Source organism: Gorilla gorilla, chromosome 5, assembly GCF_029281585.2.
Source record: "Gorilla gorilla gorilla isolate KB3781 chromosome 5, NHGRI_mGorGor1-v2.1_pri, whole genome shotgun sequence".
Classification (NCBI taxonomy): domain Eukaryota; kingdom Metazoa; phylum Chordata; class Mammalia; order Primates; family Hominidae; genus Gorilla; species Gorilla gorilla.
Window position 1 is genome coordinate 181592541 of NC_073229.2, and position 14600 is coordinate 181607140.

Sequence of the window (14600 nt, forward strand, 5' to 3'; positions counted from 1 at the left end):
TACTGGCTGGATGCAGCAGCTCATACCTGTAATCCCAGCACTTTGGGAGGCTGAGGCAGGTGAATTGCCTGAGCTCAGGAGTTCGAGACTAGTCTGGCCAACATGGTGAAACCCCCATCTCTACTAAAAATAGAAAAATTAGCTGGGCGTGGTGGTGCACGCCTGTAGTCCCAGCTACTCAGGAGGTTGACGCAGGAGAATTGCTTGAACCTGAGAGGCGGAGGTTACAGTGAGCCAAGATCGCGCCACTGCAATCCAGCCTGGGAGACAGAGCTGGCTGGAGCTCTGTCTTAAAAGACAGAGACTCCGTCTTAAAAAACAAACAAAAAAAGCAATCTTATTACTTTTGAAATTAAAAAGTAATCTTATTCATCAAAAAAATTAGGAAATACTGGCCAGGCACAGTGGCTTAAGCCTGTAATTCCAGCAATTTGGGAGGCTGACTTGGAAGGATAGCTTGAGGCCAGGAGTTGGAGATCAGCCTGGGCAACATAGCAAGACCCCTGTCTCTACAAAAAGTAACAAAATTAGCCAGCCGTGGTGGTGCACACCCGAAGTCCCATCAACTCAGGAGGCTGAAGTGGGAGAATCACTTGAGCCTAGGAGTTTGAGGCTGCTGTGAGCTATGATCATGCTACTACATTCCAGCCTCAGGGACAGAGTGAAACCCTGTCTCTAAAAATAAAATATTTGGAAATATTGTAGGAATAAAAAAACCCTTTTAGATAATAATAAAATATAATACTGTCCCCTGTACCCACATATAACACAAGAAGTAAAATATTATACATTCAATCTAAACTCCTTATTCTTTTTTAATTCTTTCCTCCTTTCTTCCCTTGTAGATATAACAAATATCCTGAATTTTGTGTTCAGCATCCCTTTTGATTTTTTCTGAATTTTAGAATACATGTATTTAACTATAAACAATGTATCCTGTTGTAATTCATATAAAAGATATCATAATATATGGAAACTCCAGCAAATTTCTCTTTCCATTCAACATCATTTTTTCTGAAATCCGTTTATTCTTACATTTCTAATTATTTCATTTCACTCTCATATAATATTCTATTTTATGAATAGTCCACAATTTATGTAGTCTCCTACTAATGGATATATAGGTTGTTTTTAGTTTTAATTTTGTTTTTTACTACCAAAAACAGTGCTTTAATGAAAGCTCTTGGATATGTCTTCTTCTGCACAGTACTAATTGCCTAGATGGAGGTATTGGATGAGAGTTCTGTTGTTTCACCTCCTCATCAGCATTTGGTGTTGTTTCCAATGTGGTTTCTTCACTATCATTGCTTACTACCGAAAGTTGTGCAGAACAAGAATTGTCTTAGTCGGTTCAGGCTGCTGTAACAAAACACCATATACTGGGCGGCTTAAATAGCAGACATTTATTTCTTATAGTTCTGGAGGCTGGAAGTCCAAGATCAAGGTGATTATGATAAATATGCATATTTTTAGTTGTTATTTTAGTGGCTATTTCCAGAATAGTCACTTAAAAATAAGGCAAAGAAGTACAGCTAAAAAGCCAGTACAGAAATTAAAATTTTTGATAAAAATTTTTGTTTAAACTAAAAGAAGGCAGGAAAGGATTTACAAAGAATCAAAATATAGGATCAGTTATATAGTTATACAGTTTGATCTTATATTTTAATTCTTTATAACTCTTTGTATTTTATTTAATGGTAGGCCTAAATCTAATCATATCAATAATTACATCAAATGTAAAGGTACTAAGCATGCTCATTAAGAACAGATTGTCAGACTAGATTTATTAAAAATCAAGACCTAACTACATGCTGTTTAAAAGGGTTACCCTGTGTAAAGTATTAGAGGGAATGAAATCAAATAATGGAAAAAGATATACTATATAAACAGCACATATAAAAAATCTGAGATGGCTACATCAATACCAGATAAAAGAGACTTCAACACAAGGAAGAGAAACAAGTTTTAGTAAGTGTAAAAGAATGGGCCAGGCAGTGGTGCTATGATTGTAATCCCAGCACTTGGGAGGCTAAAGCAGGAGGATCGCTTGAGCCCAGGCATTTGAGACCAGTTTGGGTAACATAATGAGAACTTATGTCTACCAAAACAAACAAACAAACAAACAAATTAGCCAAGCATGGTGGTGCATGCCTGTAGTCCCAGCTATTCTGAAGGTAGAGGCAGGAGGATCTCGAGCCCAGGAATTCAAGGCTGCAGTGAACTGTGATCATGTCACTGCACTTCAGTCTGGGTAATAGAGTGAGACCCTGTCTCAAAAATAAATAAATAACTAAACTAAACTAAATAATAAACAAAAGGATTAAAATCTTACAGATTTTCTGACCACAAAATAATTAAGTTAGAAATGAATAGCTGTATGTAGAAATTAAATAACTTACTCTTTTTTTTCATAAAGCTATATTTTTTCCATTTAAATGACAACCTTTATTCTGAGATTATATTCTTCCTAATTTTAGGGGCTAAAATAGATTTTCTTTTACATAATGTGCTGATAGCAGGTGGTTGTTTGTTTTGTTTGTTTTTATGTCCTTAGTCGGCAAAATTAAAAGCCAGAAACTGAGGCCCCAATTATTTTTTTTTAATACAAATCTACTGATGCTTAAAACTCAGAGCTTAGGAACCACAGATTTGGTAAAGGCCAATCTTCTTGTTGCATATTTCACAATATTGAATTCTTTCTTGGTGAGTTCCCCATACAAGTTATGAAGCAGGATAAAAGTCAGTCTTATATTAAGTCAGTGTAAATATGGCCTTAATTTCAATCACCAAAGAAATGTATTTTTGTTGTACACCATGGTTACAGCATGTTTTATTAAAACTAATTATACTAGTACCTACCAAGAGAATATCAATTTAAAAGTTATAATGCCACTTCTATGATGTCATTACTTCTATAGGACTAGCCTGTGTCACATGTGTGAGCAATACTGGTTCAATGCAGAAACAAAGAAGGCTGGGTGTCCAAGCAGGCCACTTTCCTGGGTTAGGGTTTCAGTGGTACCATAGATGGCTGCCAGTCTCAATGTACACTTTGGCCCATTTATCTTTATAAATCATACCATATAGCTTTGATATTTACATACATTTAAACTGAGAAGAAATATGCACTACAAAAAAGCACAGTTGAGCGGGTTTCATGTGTCAGAAATAACTCCATATTTCACAGTTATTTTTACGTCATTAGCTACCCTTGATAAAGAACGATTCCATATAAACGTACAAACTGGAACATAATTTTATAAAACTTTAAAGAGATCTTTGTAAATCACAGTGTGTTTGCTTATAAACAAATCAAATCAATTAATCTTCATTTCTTCAAAGTGTCAAAAAAAACAGAGTAGCTGGACATTACTTTTTATAATCCGTTTCAGAGAAAATACAGGAATAATGATCAATGGCATTTTGGAGTAGATAAAACTGCTGAGTTTTATGTCTGGGTCTTTCATTCTGTGATTTGCTATAATAGTATTCCTTCCTATTAGCTGTTCTTGACAATATTAGTTCTATATTCATTTGAAATGAGCATTTATATTAAACTCCAAAATTACCTCTGGTAGTATCCAGAATATATGTCAGAAACCCCTAAAAGCAACTTCTGTTTTCCTCTTAATTAAGATAACATTTAGTCACGTTAATAACTATTCAAACAACAACTTCAGATTTTCAAGACTAGTAGGATGCCTTGCAGTAAGCATGCATAGGCTGGTGCACCTGGCCAAGTTATAATGCAGTTATCAATGCTTAGTTCTTCTTGGTTTTTTTCAAATAGCGATCCCGTGTAGACTTTTCATAGCCATGATTATTTTAAAATAAATCCAAGACGGCAGGATTGAGATTATCAAGCCCATAAGAGCATGGATCAAGTATCCATTGGTTTGGGATTGCAGGCCTACTGTTTTAATTGCAGACTTCAAAATGTCCCCGAAGAGGGCTTATCCAAAGTTGGCTTTCGGATTTTAGCCAGTTTTATAGCTACGAAGTATGGCAGGACACTCTGCACAAAGATGCCCTTGCTCCTATACTCCCCACGGAGGCACTGAGAGAAGAAATCAACAAAAGTCTTGGTTGCAGAACAGATCGTCAACAGTGGGACGGGGAACATGCCTCTGCCAGCGGAGAGGTTCAGATTCACCCCTTTAGATCTTTCCATCATGCCAGGTGCACCAATTGTGTCATCTTACAAACAGAGAGAATATTAATATTTATCATTTTCTTGATCATATTGTCCAAGTCAGGAATGTCCAAAAAGTATTTGGGATATTCATATGACATTCCCACGTTGTTCACTAAGACGCCGATTTCAAGACCAGCCAAGCCTGTTTTAATTTTATCATAAATATCTTCTGATGCAGTCAACAGCAATGGTTCTTGTCTCCACTTTGAAGTTTTCTTTTATTTCCCTGGAAACCTGGTCAAGTTTATCCTGTAATCTGCTGATAAGGACAACCGCCATTTCATGTTTTGCTAACTCTTCTGCATACGATTTTCCAGTTCCATCAGTACTACCTGATGTGCCCATTCCCCAAGCCCTGGGCCGACCTCTGACTCGTTCCCCACTCCCCAGACCCAGAGGGCCCTGAAGAGCGAATAGCAGATGCGCAGGGCTAGGTAGGCCACGGTGCCTGCGGTGCCTGTGCCTACCCAGTACAGGAAGCTGGCAGCGGGGAGAGCGCTCTCTATGGCTTTCCATTAGGGCTCACTACCTTCGTGAATCTAAACAACTTACTTCTAAATAAACCATGGATAAAAGCAAAAATCATGAGAAGAAATCTAAGAAGAAAATTAGAAAATACTTTAAACTCTGATAATAAAGATACAACATATGAAAATGTGTGGGATGCAGGTAAGGTGGTCCTTAGAGGAAAATTTATAGGTTTAAATACTTGTATTTGAAAACAAAAAAGTTTAAAATTAATCTAAGTTTTTATCTTAAGAATCTAGAATAAGATGAGCAAATTAAACCCAAAGAAAATAGACGGGAAGTACTTATAAAGATAAAAGGTATAAATAAAATAGAAAGCAAACAATAGCTTAAACTAACAAAGCAAAAGTTGTTTTACTGAAAAAAAATTAATGAAATGGATAAACCTCAGTAAGAGTGACTGAGAAAAATTGATCATTCGGACATTAAATAGATAATAACAAACTATGAACAACTTAAACTAAATAGAAAAATTCCTTGAAAAACATAGCTTACCAAAACAGACCCAAGATGAAAGAGAAAATAAGAATAGCTCTGTATCTTTTAAATAAATTGAATTTTCTATCATCAACTTCTTCTCAAATAGAATTCCAGAAGCAAATGAATTGACTGGTGAACTTTACCAAACACTTAAGAAATATCAATTTTACAAAAACCATTTCAAAAACATAGATGAGGAAACAATTTCCATCCCATGTCATGAGGCAGGAGAATCCTGAAGCCAATACCTGACAAAGACATGACAATAAAAAGAAAAAGGAAAAGAAAAAAAATATATCATTAACCAGTTACCTTCATGAACGTAAATGTATTTTTTTCATACAATGTTAGCAATTCAAATCCAGCAATATATGAAAAGGACAATATATGTTGATCAAGTGAGGATTTTCTCAGAAATGTAAAGGTTTATTTATTTATTTTTTGAGAGGGTCTCTCTCTGTCACCAGGCTGGAGTGCAGTGGCATGATCTCTGCTCACTGCAACCTCCACCTCCTGGGTTTAAGCAATTCTCCTGTCTTAGCCTCCTGAGTAGCTGGGATTACAGGCACACGCCACCACGCCTGGCTAATTTTCGTATTTTTAGTTGAGATGGGGTTTCGCCATGTTGCCCAGGCTGGTCTCGAACACCTGCATTCAGGTGATCCACCAGCCTCGCCCTCCCAAAGTGCTTGGATTACAGGTGTGAACCACCACGCCTGGCCCTAAAGGTTTTTTTTAGCATCCAATTATTAAGCAATGTAATCTATCATATTAGTAAAATAAAGGAGAAAACTATGTCAATAAGTGCAGGAAGAACATATGACAAAATTCAACACCCCAATATATAAAAACTCTCAGCAAACAAGAAATAGAAGAAAATTTTTTCAACCTGATAAAGGGCATCTAGAGAGATCCGAAAGGTAACATTATACTTAATGATAAAATATCTGATGCTTTCACCCTAAGACTGGGAATATGTAAGGATGTCATCATAAATTTGTTTAATATAGTTGCTGCCTTGGCATCCATTTTTAGGCCTAACGTAAGTTGTTTACAACCAAGTCATAGCCCATCACCTTTGCCCTAGTTAAAACTCCCCCCCGGCCCCGCCTAGTTGTTTTTGCTATAGCCCACTTGCTTTTCACCCCACTAACTCAAAACCCCATACACCCCACAGCTGCTACCACTGTAAAACCCAATCATCAATACCAGAGTCATGGAAGCAAGTTCTCCAATCTGTATTTTCATTAAACTATCCAGTCCACAAACCTAGGAGATAGTGCCGGCGGACCTTAATGAAGACATAGTCCCAGAAGTCCCCCCCCACCCCCGACCCACCCACTGGATGAACTCCTCAAAGCCTCCAGACTCCCCACTGGCCTCCTGCAGGCACCCTTAACTTCTCTGGGACCTATGAGCAATACATTTCTTTGGTTTCATGCATCTTGGTTTTATTTCCTCATCATATCTCACCTGACTGATACACAGGAACCTAACTTTTCCCTCAGTTAGAGTTCTCCTAGAGAGGGGTTATCTTGCCCTACGGGCACTCTTGAGATGGGACTTGGCTGTAGAGGTGGGGCTCAGACACCAAACCAGACTGAGGACTAGCTAAAAGCAGGGGACAGCCAGACGCATTGTCTCATACCTGTAATCCCAGTACTTTGGGAGGCTGAGGTGAGTGGATCACCTGAGGTCCGGAGTTCGAGACCAGCCTGGTCAACATGGCGAAACCCTGTCTCTAATAAAAATACAAAAATTAGCCTGGCATTGTGGCGGGAGCCTGTAATCCCAGCTACTCCGGAGGCTGAGGCAGGAGAATCACTTGAACCCGGGAGGCGGAGATTGCAGTGAGCCAAGATCGTGCCACTGCACTCCAGCCCGGGGCGATAGAGCGAGACTCTATCTCATAAATAAATAAATGCATAAAAGAGGGAGCAAAATCAGCTTTCAATCAGACATGCCTGCCAGTATGTCATGTCACTTTACCGTTGTCATGGCAACATCTGGGCATTAGTGCCCCTTTTTATGGCAATGACGCAATGACCCAAAAGTTGCAGCTCCTTCCCTAGAAATTTCTGCATAGACCACCCTTTAATCTGCATGTAATTAAAAGTGGGTATAAATATGATTGCAGACCTGCCCAGAGGTGCTGCTCTCTGCCTTTGGGGTGGCCCTGCTCTGCAGGAGCCATTGCGGAGCTGCAACACTGCTGCTTCAATAAAGCTGTTTCCTTCTACCTCTGGCAGGTCCTTGAATTCTTTTCTGGGCAAAGCCAAGAACCCAGCAGGCCATGCTCCACTTTGGGGCTTGCCTGCCCTGCATCACTCTCAAGAGACCTCAAGACGAAATTAGAAAGAAACCATAACAATAGAAACCACAACAATAGAAACCACAACAGATGTCTGCTGTTTTACTTTCTTCATTGTTCAACACAAAAAAAGGAAGAACTGTAAAATAAGTATTTAATGCTATTTGCTGGTCTGCTTTTTTGTGGTGGCATGGACTAGCAATTCGGAAACCTTTTTGTGTTCTAGGCTTGAGGATATGAGTAAATGTATTGAGGATCATAGGAGGAAGAAGCTACAGATGTGAAAAGTGGGAAGGATGGACTATAGATGCAGTTTTAAATTGGAATTACAGGTTATCAGTTTGAACACACGGTGTTTTAACATTGAAGAAAGTAAACATCTATACATATGTGTGTCTATGTTTTTTTAAAGATAGAAACAGAGATGAACAAACACATATATATTTTCCACTAAAAGGAACTTAGGGACCCTTGGAGAAATGACAGATTGCAGGGCTGGAAAGACAAAGTACATGATGAGGCTGGAACATTTGACTAAATCAGATAGAAGAGAGGCAACCATTCAATGAATGTCAAATTCAATAGGGGCGGCCGGACACTATGGCTCACACCTGTAATCCCAGCACTTTGGGAGGCCTAGGTGGGTGGATCACCTGAAGTCAGGAGTTTGAGACCAATCTGGCCACCATGGTAAATCCCTGTCTCTACTAAAAATAGAAAAATTAGCTGGGTGTGGTGGTAGGTGCCTGTAGTCCTAGCTACTCAGGAGGCTGAGGCACAAGAATCGCTTGAACCCGGGAGGCAGAGGTTGCAGTGAGCCAAGATCTCCCCACTGCACTCCAGCCTGGGCGATAGAGTGAGCCTCCATCTCAAAAAAAAAAAAAAAAAAAAAAAGAAAAGAAAAAAATTACATAGGGGTTAGCTTAAGGAGCTCATTCTAGCCACCTCTAGAATAATTTGAATATCAAAATAACTATCAGTAAGAATAGATTATAACCCATTGAATAAAATAAGTATCTGGAAGGCCATGCTGATATAAATACACCAGTTTGTATAGCACGAATGGTACATAAATGGGGAGGAGGGAAAATGCTTCCTCGCCATAAAATGCCAAGAAAGAGAGGAGAGAAGAAAAGGGGAGGGGGGGAGGGGAGAGGGAGGGAAGGAAGAAGGAAGGAAGGGAAAAAATTAGAAATTATTGGGTGAAAGTTTGATGAAGAACAAGATATTTACACAATCTCTGCCTTTGTAATTATTATTATTATTCTGAGATGGTGTTTTGCTCTGTCACCCAGGCTGGAGTGCAGTGGCATGATCACAGCTTACTGCAACCTCTGCCTCCTGGGCTCAAGCATCCTCCCCGCTAAGCCTCCTGAGTAGCTGGGATTACAGGCACGCACCACCATGCCTGGCTAATTTTTCTATTTTTTTTTTTGTAGATACGAGGTTTTGCCATGTTGCCCAGGCTGGTTGGTCTCAAACTCCTGAGCTCAAGTGACCCACCCACCTCAGCCTCCTAAAATGCTAGGATTACAGGCATGAGCCACTGCGCCCAGCCACTATCTTTGTAACTGTTAATTACAATGGAAAAATGGAACTTTATATTGGAAAAACCTGGTGGAACCACCTTACCCTAATGATCAAAACGAACATCATTAATATCGGGACCACCAGCATCGTGTGCCTTTTGATATGGTACTGAGAAAGACACAGCATTACTGCATTGGTCCTCCTATCAAAAATGCATAACCTGATTTCTGTCCCCAAGGCATCCAAATGAGCTAAATAAAAAGGTGGAGAAAAGTCCTAGCTTATTAGGAAAAAAAGTATATCTGTGTCATCCCAGAAAAGATGTAAGATAAAGTATAAGTTACTATGTTATTTATGTTTTGAAATAATTTTAAACCCAGAAATGAGTCTGTATTAGAATTAAAATGTCTCTTAAGGTGAAATATTATAGGAGCAACAGAAAGTTATAAAAATGAGAAGTTTTAGAAAATGTATTTGCACTCTATCTTACTGAATTATCTATAATCAGGAATAATCTTAATATTTTTATACACAAACTGAAAGAATCCTCAGATTTTATTAATGTAAAGTTATCCAGATGTTCGTAGGAAAACAAAGACACACACATTTTTTCCCCTGAATGTAGCAATCAGGTTATTGGCCCCCTAAAGAAATCCTTGTGAGTAAGTAGACACTGTCATAGATATCTCAATTACTTTTAGGAAGAAAACAATATTAAATAGTGAAAATTGCTAAGTGAGAAAAAGGAAAATCATAATACATTTAACACCTGCATATGAATTGACTATTCACAAGGCACTTTCATATATATTTTTTTAATCTCACAAACAACATTTGAGGTAGGTGGTTTCAGTTGTTCGTTCCAATGAGGTTTTTATTCCACAGAAATGCCAACAAGGATGCCAAGATGAAAAAATCACTTGAGGCCAGGAGTTTGAGAACAGCCTGGTCAACATAGTGAGACCCCCATCTCTACAAAAAATAATAGTATTTAGCTGGATGTGGTGGAATGCACCTGTAGTCCCAGCTACTTGGGAGGCTGAGGTTGGAGATCGCTCAAGCCCTGGAATTTGAGGTTACAGTGAGTTATGATAATGCCACTGCACTCCAGCATGAGCAACAGAGTGAGACCATATCTCTTAAAAACACACACACAAAGGATGCCCAGAAAAGTTTGTGCTTGGATCTGGTTTCCAGGTATTTGGAAAATAAATAAACGTGAAACGAATTGTTTTTTTGACTAGCTTTAGTTTAGAAATCGCAATAGACATTTCTCAAAATCCATTTTTTACAGAGAAGACTAGAAACTTTTGAAATCCAATTTAGATTCTTTCTGATTAAGCAACATTGTTAGTAGAGAGAAGCATTTCTTTGTTTTGCTCATGTCCTTTGAAGAGTAAATAACTGCTGACTGTCCAGATGTAGGTGTTAGGAAAATCAGTGCTGAGCTCTGGCCTTTGGAGCCAGACCTGCAGAACTCAGAGGCTCACCCTATGGTGTTTTCCCCGCTGGGCCTGATCTTAGGATAGTAAAATTGTTTCTCATTGCTCCCTCATTGCTCAAGGAAGCTTCTCCTTTTACCATCATGTTTACTGTTCTGTGGCACATTTTACAATTAATCAACAAAATTGTTTCGGTGACTTTGTATCTCTTCATAATTTCTGCTTCCTTAAAACGGAGTGCATCTTATTTTGTTTCTCAGTTTAAAAATGTCTGTATTTTGCGTCAATTTTGGCCTGGGCTGGCGGCACACTGTCTAGACTTCAGCAGCACCAGGAGCTGGAAACAGCATAGGTGTGATTCTTCAAAAGTGCTGTCATCATTGAGTGAGGAGCTGAGGTCCAGGAAGAGCAGGCCAGGCTGGAGCAGGTATCTTGTAGTTTTATCAGTGCAGCCCCAAGGTAGTGTCTTGGCCTCAGGGAGGCCACCACGGCCTGCGTTGGACAGCCGAAACCTGGTGTGCGCCCTCTCCTGAATTTGATTGTGAAGAAACATCAGACAAACCCCAATCGAGAAATATTCTACAAAATAAAGGACGCCACTCTTCCAAAATGTCAAGATCAAGAAGCTCCAAGAAAGGAGGTAGGACTGTCCCATGTGAAAGGAGATATAAAAGGTTTAACAACAGAGTGTGATGGACTGGATCCTGAATTGGAAAAAATTAACCATATAGGACATTATTAAGACAATTGAAGAAACTGTAATGTGGGCTGCGTGTGTGTGTGTGTATACGTTTGCCTATAATTATATGAGTCTGGAGAAGGCTATACAACATGTTTTAACAATGATTACCCGAGGGAAGGGTGGGGATGGGAAATTAAGAGAAAAATACTACAATTTTTTTTTTTAAGCACACAGGATGAAAGTAGCATGTATGATATGATTCCATTTTTGTTAAATGATATGGATATAACTGTGTATGTATGCATAAAATGAATTATACAAAGATGGTCAACAAATCATTAACCATTGTTTTCCAAGGTGATGGGAATTTGAACTTTTACATTCTTCGTATTTGTTTTTATTTATTTATTTATTTTTTTGAGACGGAGTCTCGCTCTGTCGCCCAGGCTGGAGTGCAGTGGCGTGATCTTGGCTCACTGCAAGCTCCGCCTCCCAGGTTCACGCCATTCTCCTACCTCAGCCTCCCGAGTAGCTGGGACTACAGGCGTCCGCCACCACGCCTGGCTAATTTTTAGTATTTTTAGTAGAGACGGGGTTTCACCGTGTTAGCCAGGATGGTCTCGATCTCCTGACCTTGTGATCCACCTGCCTTGGCCTCCCAAAGTGCTGGGATTACAGGGGTGAGCCACATTCTGCATATTTTTGTGTAGTATAATTTTTTTCAATGCACAGGTATTATTTTTATAAACATACTAAAAAGTAATATTTTTGTGTCATAAAATCAAGAAAAAGTCACTCAGGGAACAACTATAAGAAAGTTTTGAGGCCGGGCGCGGTGGCTCATGCCTATAATCCCAGCACTTTGGGAGGCCGAGGCAGGCAGATCACGAGGTCAGGAGATGTAGACCATTCTGGCTAACACGGTGAAATCCCGTCTCTATTAAAAATACAAAAAAAAAAAAAAAAAATTGGCTGGGCGTGGTGGCAGTCGCCTGTAGTCCCAGCTACTCGGGAGGCTGAGGCAGGAGAATGGGGTGAACCTGGGAGGCGGAGCTTGCAGTGAGCCAAAATCCGCCACTGCACTCCATCCTGGGCGACAGAGCGAGACTCCGTCTCAAAAAAAATAAATAAATAAAATAAAGTTTTGAGGCGAGGCACGGTGGCTCACGCCTGTAATCCCAGCACTTTGGGAAGCCAAGGAGGGCAGATCACCAGAGGTTGGGAGTTGGAGACCAGCACGACTAACATGGAGAAACCCCGTCTCTACTAAAAATACAAAATTAGCTGGGCATGGTGGCGCGCGCCTGTAATCCCAGCCATTGCACTCCAGCCTGGGCAAGAACAGCGAAACTCCGTCTCAAAAAAAAAAAAAAAGTTTTGAATTAAAGTTTTTCTGCTTCAAACTAATATTTTCTTGTAGTGCTGAGTTTATTATTATATTTTAAGCACCTTACATATTTCAACACAAGATGTTCCCAGCTGTGCTGAGCACATGCTAAAGTGGGAGCTGACTCTCTGGGTTGGAAGAAATTAAGGTGTCTGATTTTCTGAAGAATCTTGTTTGGTATAGAAGCTTCAGCAGTTACTTCCAGCCATCCTAGAACTCTCTCATGACATCCCTTCTGGCGATTTCGGAGTTCTCCTAGGACTGTGACCCTTTGACCTGTATGTACCTTGACCACATGAACAGCACACTCATTTTTGGCCTTGAAAGATACATAAATCATGTCCTGTCCTGGAATCTGAATGTCTTCCCTTTTCACAGTGGATAAGGCTATACTTCCTCTTGGCTTCTTGAAGGTATGCTGAGAACTAATGAGATGGGTTTGTGGAATGCTTTGAGCTGCTGACATGAAAAGAACAATGCTCTAGCTTTGTGAATAACATAACCCCTATTGTCAGTGAATCCACTGAGTCAGATGAGGACAGGGAGAGACCTACTAGAATCAAAGATACTAACAAACCAGCGACGGCCAGCTCGTTGCTGTAATTGCCGATGGCAGTGACAACTGAGGAGAGTGATGAAAACGTAAAGAAGGTAGAGTAATGCTCCCAGAAGGAGGTCTCGACTAATAACAGATGGGGAATTGGTGAATAAACTTCAGCTTTCTTGCCCCTCAGTTGGGATAACTCTGGCAGGTTGCACACCTCGGGCCTCCCAGAGTCCCCTAGAGCAGGGATCCCCAAACCCCAGAGACATGGACTAGTACTGGTCCACGGCCTGTTAGGAACCGGGCTGCGCAGCAGGAGGTGAGCAGTGGACAAGTGAGCGAAGCTTCATCTGTATTTACAGCCCTCCCCGTCGCTCGCATTACTGCCTGAGCTCCATCTCCTGTCAGATTAGCATTAGATTCTCATAGGAGTGTGAACCCTGTTGTGAACTGAGCGTGTGAGGGACCTAGGTTGCATGCTCATTATGAGACTCTAATGCTTGATGATCTGTCACTACCTCCCATCACCCCCACTGGGGCCGTCTAATTGCAGGAAAACAGCTCAGACTCCCACTGATTCTACCTTATGGTGAGTTGTATAATTACTTCTTTATATATTATAATGTAATACTAATAATAGAAATAAAGTACACAATCAATGTAATGCACTTGACTCATCCCAAAACCATGCCCCCGTCCCCTCACCCTCCGGTTCGTGGAAAAATTGTCTTCCACAAAACTGGTCCTTGGTGCCAAAAAAAGTTGGGGACCACTGCCCTAGAGGGTCTGAGTTTCAGTGGCCCACCGTGGTAGCTTGCTCGATAGCGCATGCTTTATTGGTTTCTTTTCCCTCCCTATCTCACTTCCTCACTCTTCTGCTGGTGTTTTCTGCAATCCCCTCCCAAATAAACTAATTGTGCTTGGATCCCTGTCAGTTCTACTCCAGCTAGAAACATCATGCACTTTCCCAATAATTTACTTTTCTGTACCCATCCCCATTTCCCTGAGAGACTAACCCTTTCATATTCTTCCCGTCCAAACTGTCAAGGTCAGAGGTGCACTTTGCTACAGGCTGGGCCTGAGATTTCTCTTTGCTCTGAAATCAAGATGATTTCTCTATTCCACTCAGTTGTTGGTTCATCAGACCGCGTGCTCTTTCCATTGTGTGGGGGATATAGGAAAGCTTGAGTCAGACATTCATACCTGGCCTAGAATCTTGACTCTATTACTTACTTACTGCAAAACCCTGGGCAAATCACCTAACTTCTCTGATCTTCAGTTTCCTCCTCTGTGAAATAAAGATAATAATCCCTGCCTCATCAGGTTGTCCTCCGGATTTAATGATCTAAATGTATAAAGAATCAGGAGATTGCCTAATACAAAAATACTCTGGAGAAAAGATCATTATTTTTATAATATCGTTCTCTTGTATTGTTGAATTTCTCATGTGCCTCTGTCTTGTTTCCCAACCTTAACTGTAGTTTCTCTGCCGCATTTACCT

At 40.1% G+C, this 14600-nt stretch overlaps 1 pseudogene; it reads right to left on the reverse strand.

Annotated features, from left to right (window-relative positions):
- Positions 1-3351: 3351 nt before the first annotated feature.
- Positions 3352-13929, reverse strand: LOC101131836 (very-long-chain 3-oxoacyl-CoA reductase-like; annotated as a pseudogene).
- Between the last annotated feature and the right edge of the window lie 671 nt (positions 13930-14600).